The sequence below is a fragment of the Penaeus chinensis genome, chromosome 4 (genome assembly GCF_019202785.1).
Source record: "Penaeus chinensis breed Huanghai No. 1 chromosome 4, ASM1920278v2, whole genome shotgun sequence".
NCBI classification, from domain to species: domain Eukaryota; kingdom Metazoa; phylum Arthropoda; class Malacostraca; order Decapoda; family Penaeidae; genus Penaeus; species Penaeus chinensis.
In genome coordinates this window covers 38,710,647-38,720,646 of record NC_061822.1, presented here as the reverse complement: position 1 = coordinate 38,720,646, position 10,000 = coordinate 38,710,647, and positions in this window count along the sequence as shown.

The following is a 10,000-nucleotide window of genomic DNA, read 5'->3' as shown; positions in this document are numbered from 1 at the left end:
ACAAACACATAGAGTAATGAGAGTGGAGCAACAAAAAATGTAGGCCTACACTCAAGGTCTTTCCATCATTACATCCACGAGAATCCATCAGAGCTGTCACTATAGAGACAGCCAAGGTGCTCGGACCCGTCCTGCCACTGCGGACCGAGGGAGAAAGGAGCTCGGGAAGTGGGCCGGAAGGAGAGAGGAAGGATACGGGAAGGGAAGGGATAAGAGAAGCGGAAAGGAGAGGGAAAGGGAAAGGGAAAGGGAAAGGGAAAGGGAAAGGGAAAGGGAAAGGGAAAGGGAAAGGGAAAGGAGAAAGGAAAAGGAAAGAGAAGAGATAAGAGAAGCGGAAAGGGAAGTGATAAGAGAAGGGGAAAGGGGAAAGGGGAAAGGAAAAGGAAAGGGGAAAAGCAGAAGAGACGAATTGGAAAAGAAAGGGAGACGGAAGGAGGAGATGGGAAGAGAGGAAAGATAACTAAAAAGAAGTAAACGAGAATAAAATTTACAAAGCCAACACCCACAGGCAGATAAAAGAACCAGACAGAGGAAAAAACTGAGTTTATGCACGTAGGTAAATGGCTGAGCGACGGTGTACGAAGACAGCTGTTACCTGCTAAACACGCCACGACCAGAAAACTTGGCAGGTGAAATAGGAAGCAAAATAACATGGTTCACGCAGAGTCGCTTCCCCGAACCAACAGTGTGACAAACAGATCCCTAAACCGGGATTAGGAACGGCCCTTGTTTGCCAGGGAAGTAGGGGAGGAAGGAAGGATGAAGCGGCACTCCGGGAAATTTGGTGCCACATAAGGGACAGCTGGATAGTATGTAGGCCTATATGTGGTTAAGGTATCAAAAGTTGTTCCTGTTGCGTGTTATGTCTTTATATTTTCTACTGGAATACGAAAACAATGTCACGATAAAAAAGAGCATTGGCAATAAAAATCAAGATCGCCGATAAAGTAGAAACAAAACAATATCTGAAAAAATAAGAATATTTATAAAGCCATAAAGTATACAAGGATATAACATAAAATGTCCGAAAAATAGTAAAATAAAAAACCAACAAACAAAAGTCACAAACGCACACAAACAAAACAAAAAACAACAACTAAAAAACTAAAAAATAAGGAAACGAAGCCACTTGGTAAAAAAAAAAAAAAAAAAAAAAAAAAAAAAAAAAAAAAAAAAAAAAAAAAACCTCAAGGTCAGTTTATAAAGTTTTAAAATTTCCGCTAAAAATGTAAGAAAACTAGTCTGCACATGCACTCTGGCCTTTGCAGGTGTATATATTTTTTTAAATCTTTTGTTTTTCTTTCTTTTGCCATCCTCTTTCTCTCCCCCCCCCCCTCTCTCTCTCTCTCTCTCTCTCTCTCTCTCTCTCTCTCTCTCTCTCTCTCTCTCTCTCTCTCTCTCTCTCTCTCTCTCTCTCCCTCTCCCTCTCCCTCTCCCTCTCCCTCTCCCTCTCCCTCTCTCTCTCTCTCTCTCTCTCTCTCCCTCTCCCTCTCCCTCTCCCTCTCCCTCTCCCTCTCCCTCTCCCTCTCCCTCTCCCTCTCTCTCTCTCTCCATCTTTATCACAATCGCAATCTCTATCTCTGTCTCTCTGCCTCTCTTGTACGCTTGTTTTTCGGGTCAGCATTGAAATCAATAGCAAGGTGAATCGCACCAAATCCATTATCGTTGTTCTGCTTCCGTTGTTTTCAACAGGCGGAGGAGGAAGATAATAAGGTGGAGGAGGAGGAGGAGGAGGAGGAGGAGGAGGAGGAGGAGGAGGAGGAGGAGGAGGAGGCAGAGGAATGAAAGAGAGCAAAAAGAACAGCAAGGAGGAGGAGGAGGAGAAGGAGGAGGAAAATGAAGAAGAGGGGTTGCAGGAGGAGGAAAAAGAGGATGATGATGATGAGGAGGAGGATAATGAAGAAGAGGGGTTGCAGGAGGAGGAGGAGGCGGTAAAAGAGAGGAGGAGGCGGAGGAAGAAGAGGAAAATGAAGAAGAGGGGTTGGAGGAGGAGGCGGAGGAGGAGGAGGAGGAGGAGGAGGAGGAGGAGGAGGAGGAGGAGGAGGAAGGAATAAGAGGCGGAGGAGGAGGAATACAGAGAAAGGAAGGAAGAAGGAATTAGGTGTAGGAAAAAATATATATATATATTATTTATATATATCGCTTTAAACAGCCTGTTTTCATTAAATAGATATTCTTTTATTGAGGGAAATGAGGGCGAGGGGGATTACCCAAACACACCCTTAATACCATGATTCTGAACCCTAAGGATTCCCACTTCCTTCCTACCTTGGCTCCCCTTCCTTACCTCACCCGCTCCCCATCCCCATACCCTTACCTCTAATCCTTGCCCTAGACTTTACGCTATCACGTCCTTTATCTGAATTCCGGTTCCAGAGCCCACGCCCCTCGAGCCACCCTTCTGACCCCCTCTGACCCCCTCGGACCCCCTCCCCTGCAGCCAAACATCCCACCCACCCTTCACCCTCAGTCACCCTTCTCCCCTCCACCCGTTACCACATCACAGGCCCTGGGGATCTCTTAACAGCTCCTTTGTTCGTGTGTGTTCTCTCCCTTTCCTCTCCCTTCGTGTCACTCATGACTACATATTTCTAGCTTGCGTACTGTTCCCTTTAAGCCGTCGACAAACACTCGTATCTGATCCCTGGTGCGATTCTGCTACTCTATATCCCTATCATTCTCTCTTCCTGCCTTCCTTTCTTTCTTTCTTTCTTTCTTTTTCTGCCTTTCTTTCTCTCTGTCTCTGTTTCTCTGTTTCTCTGTTTCTCTGTTTCTCTGCTTCTCTGTTTCTTTCTCTCTTTCTCTTTCTCTCTCTATATGTCCCCCCTCTCTCTCTCCCTCTTCCTTTTCCTCCCCCTCTCCCTTTCTCACTTCCTTCCCCCCCCCTCCCTCTTCCCTTTCTTCCCTCTCTCCCTCTTCCTTATTCTCCCCCTCTCCTTTTTTTTCATCCCCCTCTCCTTCTTCTTTTTCCTCCCCCTCTCCTTTTTCTTTTTCCTCCCCCTCTCCTTCTTCTTTTTCCTCCCCCTCTCCCTCTTCCTTTTCCTCCCCCTCTCCCTCTTCCTTTTCCTCCCCTATCCCTCTTCCTTTTCCTCTTCCTCTCCCTCTCCCTCCCCCTCTCCCTCTCCCTATTCTTCTTCTTTTCCCTCTTGCTCTCCCACCCCCTCCCCTTCTCCTACTCCCCCTCCTTCTCCTCTCCCTCTCTTTCTCTTTCTCTTTCTCTCTCTCTCTTTTTCCTTCTCCATACGCATGCGTCCAATACTCAACTTTTCCCGAATGCGTTGCTCCTTTTGTGCGACGCAACCGTACCCCATACCCAGGGTCTTCCCCCTATGGAATGTCACACAATGCGTGCCGTCCTCTAATGCGCTATTGAATTCCCTCCCTTGCCCTCGCCGTGTGTCCCGTCCGAGCACCCTGCCTATCATACAACCCAGCTCTTCCTCTTCCGCAAACAAACATGCATATTTTTCTAAGCCGCAGAGAGTCGCGGGCTTCCAAAGAGGCTGCGAGCAATCAAGTGGTTCTTCTACATAGCTCACATACCGCCTTGGTATCCCGCTAATTCGTGCCATTGTCGGTGTCCTCGAAGCTGCTCACATTTCGCGTTCCCTCACCTTCCCTCAGTAGCTGCCCTTATACTCCCGACGACCTTCCCGCCCCAACCCGACGCCGTCCCCCCCCCCCCCCCCCGCCCGCGCAGGACTGATACCCACCCAATCCCTCGTTCACTTACACTAAGAGCCTCCCCCGTCGCGCCCCTGATACCCATACGCACGCCCCTCGGTATCAGCCACCCCTGCTGTCTGGCGAACGGAGGCGCCGCTGTTGCCAGGCGGGAGGACGTGGGGGATGGTGGTGGGGGAGGGGTGGGGGGTAGGGATGGGGGGAGGTGGGGTTGGGGAGGGGGTCCGGCAGGTGCTTAGTGTAGGGGAGCGTATAGTAGTTGCTCCCACGAGGGGCACTCCGGCTTACTAGAACCTCGCCCTTTCCCGCCCGACATTTCCACTAGAACATTACTTCCACTTCCACCCACAACGCCTTCCACGAACAAAATAGGATCCACATCGACCCATTTCCCCAGAGGAAAAGGCCTGTTCTCATTATCCTCTTTTCCTCCCCCTCTAATGACTCGTCTCCCTAATAAACACCTACATTCATGCTGCAGAATACGTTTCCTGTTGCCAATGCATTCTATGTAAATCCAGACATCAGCTTGCCAGACGTCGCGAGGAATCAAATGCATCTTTCCCCATTGCGTTATTATCTAAATCATCCTTACTTAAAATGTATCCATATAAAACTAACTAAATGTAAAAAAAATAAAAAACGACCATCAACAGGTACATAATCATATAATCTCATACCCCAATTAAACATTTTTATTTAATGTAATTAAGGTGATTAACACTCGTAACTAATTTAACCACGATTTCATCATATTTATGCCGAAATTTTGCAATGCTGCAAACGTTACCTTTTTTCCAGTTGGGAAAAATGCTACGAAATTTAGGAGAAACTGAAACGGAAAATGCAACAATAGGAATCGTGCAAAAGACACAGGGTAATCTAACATGACAATCTAATACCTACAGGAAATAAACGGAAGGTGAATATGTGTATGAAAATTACTGAGTAGCTGAGCGTGAATGAAACAAATAAGAAGAGAGAGAGAGAGAGAGAGAGAGAGAGAGAGAGAGAGAGAGAGAGAGAGAGAGAGAGAGAGAGAGAGAGAGAGAGAGAGAGAGAAAGAGAGAGAGAGATAGAGAGAGAGAGAGAGAGAGAGAGAGAGAGAGAGAGAGAGAGAGAGAGAGAGGAGAGAGAGAGAGGAGAGAGAGAGAGAGAGAGAGAGAGAGAGAGAGAGAGAGGAGAGAGAGGAGAGAGAGGAGAGAGAGGAGAGAGAGGAGAGAGGAGAGAGGAGAAAGAGAGAGAGAAAGAGAGAGAGAGAGAGAGAGAGAGAGAGAGAGAGAGAGAGAGAGAGAGAGAGAGAGAGAGAGAGAGAGAGAGAGAGAGAGAGAGAGAGAGGGGGGCGAGAGAGAGGGGCGAGAGAGAGGGGCGAGAGAGAGGGGCGAGAGAGAGAGAGGCGAGAGAGAAGCGAGAGAGAAGCGAGAGAGAGAGAGAGAGAGAGAGAGAGAGAGAGAGAGAGAGAGAGAGAGAGAGAGAGAGAGAGAGAGAGAGAGAGAGAGAGAGAGGGGGGGGGGGGGCGAGAGAGAGGGGCGAGAGAGAGGGGCGAGAGAGAGAGGCGAGAGAGAAGCGAGAGAGAAGCGAGAGAGAGAGAGAGAGAGAGAGAGAGAGAGAGAGAGAGAGAGAGAGAGAGAGAGAGAGAGAGAGAGAGAGAGAGAGAGAGAGAGAGAGAGAGAGAGAGAGGCGAGAGAGTGAGAGAGAGAGGCGAGAGAGTGAGAGAGATAGGAGAGGCGAGAGAGTGAGAGAGAGCAGAGAGGAGAGGAGAGGAGAGGAGAGGAGAGAGAGAGAGAGAGAGAGAGAGAGAGAGAGAGAGAGAGAGAGAGAGACAGAGAGGCGAGAGAGAGAGAGAGGCGAGAGAGAGAGACGAGAGAGAGAGGCGAGAGAGAGGCGAGAGAGAGGGGGGGGGTACATCACGAAGACCCATAACAAAACCAATAAAAGTGCACCGAGGACGCGCACGACAACATCACCTCAAGGGTCGCGTGACAGGCCAATGACTGCGTCGAGGGCCAAGGCGGGACCCGATATCGAAGACCTGTCGCCGACCCCGCACGTGTGGCCTCGTCGCAGGAGGTGCCGCGATTCGTTTCGAGGGCTCGCCCGACGGCGTGTGCACCCGTCTCATGATCGGAAATGGCGTGCCTTCAACGTATCAGGACTCGCGGGCCCATGACAATGCCAGAACTGGAGGGCTCATAACCAGATCTGAACTGACGGGCCCAAATTCATATTTGACATTGCGGGCCCATAACCAGATGTGAACCGGCGGGCCCACAACCCTCTCTGAAATGACGCCCTACGGTAATACCTAACCCACAACCCTATCAGTTCTCGCGGGCCCCGAACGAGATTGGGAGAGATGATCCCCGTGACAAAAAGGTGGCGCTGCAAGTGGCCCTAACGCCTCCCTTCCGGCCGAGGAAAAAGGGGGAGCGGGGCGCGGCCTGCAACCCGACGCCGTCACGTGATCGCCCTCTGACACGAATACGGCCAACCTGCAACTCGAGCTCCGAAACGATGGCCACGAGAGGCGAGATATGGAAGTCTGGAACACAACAGCTGGAACGCAACGCTGGAAAACTACTCGTAACTCTGGAACACAACGTCTAAAACGCAACATCAAGTAAACTGGAACTCTACGTCTGAAAAACTAAGCCTGAAACCCTTTATCATCTAAGACACTATCACTAGAATCTAGGATCTGGAACGCGACGAACGGAATACCAGATCTGGAATGCAAGACTTGAAGCATCAGATCCAGAGGACAAAATCTACGGTCTGGATCGTTTGCTCCGTAAATACCGGCAAGATAAAAATACCCCCCAAAATCTTAAAAATATAAAAGAGTAATTTCACCACAGTGGATGTATGTATATATATACCGCGAAAAAAAAAAGAATCATAAATAGAAATATCAGTATGAATAAGAAACGAATATAAATAAAAGCACATACACATACTCATACATATGACCATGTATAATACTGCTCCTGAAGAATTCACCCTTCGCTCATCTGCACAGTAGCTTCAAGTAAAAAAAACTGGAAAACATTATGCCTGCTGATAATGCAACAACCTCGCTGCCGGCAACATAAACTCGCGGGTTTCACGCATGTAATATCATTCAGTCCTTCACGCTGTGGCAATGCTCTATTGTGAGGACAATGGGTATAAACGCGGCTTATTATGCAACATTTACGCTTTAGAAATGAAAGAGACTGCTGTTGTCTCATTATTCTCACTGCCTCACTCATCACCATTATCACTATCGCTAATCGTGATGCTGCTGTGAAAATTATCATTTCAAGGACATTGAGGAAAATAACAATAATAAGAGAAATGGCAATTACAGCTATAATAATGAGGAGGATTATATATATCATTAAAAATAATAATTATTATAATTATTATAATAATTATAATACTACTACTACTACTAATAATAATAATAATAACAATAACAATAATAATAACAATAACAATAAAGACAAAAATAATAGCAACAATACCAACACCAACAATAATAATAACACAAGAACAAGTAATGCTGTATCGTACCGCGACCATCATAATTACTACGGTACTATTCCTCTCACCACTATCCATACTTCAACACCCTCGCCATAATCATATTATTTACATTACCATTCTCAAAATAACTTTCACCGTGCCCACTCCTGTCACCGAAAGTTTAATGGCCGCAGACACTCCCATGAACACCATTATTATTACCATAATCTAATTTATTGTCACCACCATTGCTATTATCAGCATGCTCCCTGCTGTTCGGGCTAACGTTACTTTATCAAAATATTCTCACAGTACAAGGTCGGGTTATCAGTACGCGACTATGATTTATGATCGTTCGAGTAAAAAAGAAAATAAAAATTGGGAGAGAGGATATGGAGGAAGAAAGATAAGAAAGAGAAGAGGGATAATATAAACAAAGAAGAAGAAGAAGAAGAAGAAGAAGAAGAAGAAGAAAAATAAAAAAAAGTAGAAGAAGAAGAAGAAGAAGAAGAAGAGGAAGAAGAAAAGGAAGAACAAAAAGAAGAAGAAGGAAAAGGAGAATGAAAACATAAACAACAACAAGATGAAGACGACGACAAAAAAAAAACAATCCATACACACAGCCTCCATCTTCTGCTCCGAGATAAAATCCTGAAGGAGAGCTGATACCGCCATGAATCACCCCATAAAAAATAGACCCAAAGCGCGCGCGCCTCCCGCCGTCTGCGCCATTCATCTGTCCGTCAGGTTCATCAACACTCGCCCAGTCTGTCTGTCTGTCTGTCTGTCTGTCTGTCTGTCTGTCTGTCTGTCTGTCTGTCTGTCTGTCTGTCTGTCTGTCTGTCTGTCTGTCTGTCCGTCCGTCTGCCTGTATGTCTGTCTCTGTCTGTATGTCTGTCTGTCTGTCTGTCTCTGTCTGTCTGTCTCTGTCTGTCTGTCTATCTGTATGTTTTTTTTTATCGGTCTGTCTCTGTCTGTCTGTCTCTGTCTGTATGTCTGTCTATCTGTCTGTCTTACTGTCTCGGTCTGTCTGTCTGTGTCTGTCTGTCTGTCTGTCTGTCTGTTTGTCCGTCCGTCAGTATGTCTCTCTGTCTGTCTGTCTGTCTCTGCCTGTCTGTCTGTCTGTCTGTCTGTCTTTCTGTCTCGGTCTGTCTGTCTGTCTGTCTGTGTCTGTATGTCTGTCTGTGTCTGTCTGTATGTCTGTGTCTCTGTCTGCCTCTGTCTGTCTGTCTCTGTCTGTCTGTCTGTGCGTTTGTCTGTGTGTGTGTGTGTGTGTGTGTGTGTGTGTGTGTGTGTGTGTGTGTGTGTGTGTGTGCATGTTTATCCATATGTATGTACATGTCTGTCTCTGTCTTGTTCATTCGACTCAGGCGATGGCTAAGAGCATGACTTCGCCTATTATCCGCATGGATGCACTTGCACTGCGTTGACATATCTCCTCTCTCTCTCTCTCTCTCTCTCTCTCTCTCTCTCTCTCTCTCTCTCTCTCTCTCTCTCTCTCTCTCTCTCTCTCTCTCTCTCTCTCTCTCTTTCTCTCTTTCTCTCTTTCTCTCTTTCTCTCTTTCTCTCTTTCTCCCTTTCTATCTCTCCTTCTCAAAAAAAAAAAAAATCACACGCCATGGAGGCATGGACAACACAATCACCTAATGCATGACACCATTAGCAAGGACGCCATATGCATGTCAAAGGCTATAAGCATGCCTAACAGCATGGGTGGTGGCACTGTTCTATCCTTAATGCGAGAGAGAGAGAGGGGGAGAGAGAGGGAGAGGGAGAGGGAGAGGGAGAGTGAGAGGGAGAGGGGAGAGAGAGAGAGAGAGAGAGAGAGAGAGAGAGAGAGAGAGAGAGAGAGAGAGAGAGAGAGAGAGAGAGAGAGAGAGAGAGAGAGAGAGAGAGAGAGAGAGAGAGACCCATGAATGAACTCAAGATTCAATGAATGAGTAAGCGTTATTTATATCATATAAGTATAAAGGACGGTCAAATTACTATGCACTTCATATACAATATATTTTTTTATCTGAGTTCATCCGCCGTGTGCGCAAGGCAATAGAGTTGGGTCCCTTTAGCCTGACTTGCCCCTGACCTCGTCATCTTCGCGTTCCCGAGATGCCAGAGGTCATTCAATATCGGCAGATAACGAGGCAGAGGCCAGGGGCGGCCGTCACCCTCACCCTTAACTTACGCAGCCCACAACGCCTGTAAGATACACCATTTCTGGTTCCCAAAAGAACCCTTAACTTTCCAATTCTGTTAATCAAAGAGACAGTCGAGCTAATGCATCTCAATGGGTTATCAGTCACTTCATCAACAAGGGCGACGCCCATCTTCACAAAACAAAGTGATGCTCGAACTTCACACGCGCAGACACAGTACACTACAAAATCTTCGCCTAAATATTCAAATGACAATCGGTTTTGTCTCCGTTTCAAAAATCAATCTAAAAACGAAGGGGAAATGGGGTAAAGGAGAGACAATAAAAGACCATAAGTACACAGGGGACCACCGCCCTTCGCAGGACAATGCCACCGATGGTATCAGGAGGGAGTGAGTCATTCACCCTTCCCTTATACTGGCATGGCACCCATACCAGCAGTGACTCATGAACTACAATGCACGTGCACCGCATGTACACGGGTGGGAAGGTGGATGGGTCGGGTGAGGAGGGGGATGGGTTAGAAGGCGGCTGATACATAGATAGATCGATAGAAAAGAAAGGAAATTAATAATAAAGTCATTTTGGTGCGCGCGTGTGTGTGCGTGCGTGCGCGCGCACGAGTGTGTGTGTGTGTGTGTGTGTGTGTGTGTGTGT